General features: G+C 41.1%; 1 protein-coding gene and 1 pseudogene across 1 annotated transcript in view; one reads left to right on the top strand and one right to left on the bottom strand.

Moving 5' to 3' along the window:
• Plaa (phospholipase A2 activating protein) overlaps nucleotides 1–1697 on the bottom strand; it is a 33125-nt gene that overhangs the window by 26316 nt on the left and 5112 nt on the right. The window lies entirely within an intron of this gene.
• LOC102001552 lies at nucleotides 1223–1691 on the top strand (annotated as a pseudogene).

Consider the following 1697-nt stretch of genomic DNA (forward strand, 5'->3'; position numbering starts at 1 on the left):
CAGGTGAGCAGCAGAGCCTTTGTCTGCTAGGGTAAGGCCCCATTCAAGCTCCAGCAAGGCCAAATTAAAAACAAAAACCCAGAGAACCTCAGCTATTCACTAGGCCAACTAGATGTAAGAGTATATGCCACCTAAGAACAGGACAATGTGAATACTGGGTAATTCTTCCACTCAGAAAACTGAACACTGAATTACCATATGATCCAATAGAAAAAAAAAAGCAATTTCAAAGAGCTCCGTAAGCCGTCATAATCATAGCACTTTACCATAGCTAAACTATGGGAGTAACCCACTGCCCACCATGGATGAATTGGTAAGGAAAACGCTACACAAAAACAGAATTTTATTCAGCCTTAAGAGGAAATTTTGTCACTTTAAATTAACTGAGTGCTCCAAACAAAAGACAGATGGGCAGAATGCTTAAAAACATGATCTAAGTATGTACTGTCGATGTACAAGAGTCTCGCTTGTATGTAGAAATCCTGACATATGTTACAATATGGACAACATTTGAAGACATGCTAAATGAAATTGACCAGTAATAAAATGATGAATTAGAGTCCACTTATATGAAGTACAACTTACCTAAAAGTCAATTTTTTGTTTGTTTTTTTTCGAGACAGGGTTTCTCTGTAGCTTTGGAGCCTGTCCTGGAATTACCTCTTAATAGACCAGGTTGGCCTCGAGCTCATAGAGGCCCACCTGCCTCTGCCTCCCAAATGCTGGGATTAAAGACTTGCATCAGTACCACCCGGCTTAAAAGTTAAAATCTTGAAGATCTAAAGTAGAATGCTGGTTGCCAGGAGCTAAGAGGAAGAGGGGAATTACTACTGAAATACATGTAGTTTCAGTTTTACAAGACAAAATCATAAAGAGGGAATAGTGTTGAAGTGGTACAACATTAAAAATATAGTAAATACTATCAAACTATACACCTAAAAATAGTTAAGAGGATCAATTTTGTTGTATTTTGTCTATTAAAAATTAGGCTGGGTGATGGATGGCATAGTTTGTAAGAGCACATGCCATACAAGCATAAGGGCTTGAGATCCCCCGTCCTCATGTAAATAGCCAGGTATATCTGTGAGCACCTGTAACAGCAGAGCTACCCAGAGGGAAGGGGGAAGACAAGAGGATCCATGGAACTGATTGCCAGGCAGTCTAGTTGATTTAAAATAAGTATGCTCCAAGTTCAGATAGATAACTTACCCCCCCCCCTTCTCCCGCAGCCGCCTTCCACAGGCCGTTTCCACCGAGGAAAAGGAATCGTATCGTATGTCCGCTATTCAGAACCTCCACTCTTTCGACCCCTTTGCTGATGCAAGTAAGGGTGATGACCTGCTTCCTGCTGGCACTGAGGATTATATCCATATAAGAATTCAACAGAGAAACGGCAGAAAGACCCTTACCACTGTCCAAGGGATCGCTGATGATTATGATAAAAAGAAACTAGTGAAGGCGTTTAAGAAGAAATTTGCCTGCAATGGTACTGCAATTTAGCATCCAGAATATGGAGAAGTAATTCAGCTACAGGGTGACCAGCGCAAGAACATATGCCAGTTCCTAATAGAGATTGGACTGGCTAAGGACGACCAGCTGAAGGTTCATGGGTTTTAAGTGCTTGTGACTCTGAAGCTTAAGTGAGGATTTCCTTGCAATGAGTAGAATTTCCCTCCTGTCCCTTGTCACAAGTTTAA

This window comes from Microtus ochrogaster, chromosome 10 (assembly GCF_000317375.1).
Source record: "Microtus ochrogaster isolate Prairie Vole_2 chromosome 10, MicOch1.0, whole genome shotgun sequence".
Taxonomy (NCBI): domain Eukaryota; kingdom Metazoa; phylum Chordata; class Mammalia; order Rodentia; family Cricetidae; genus Microtus; species Microtus ochrogaster.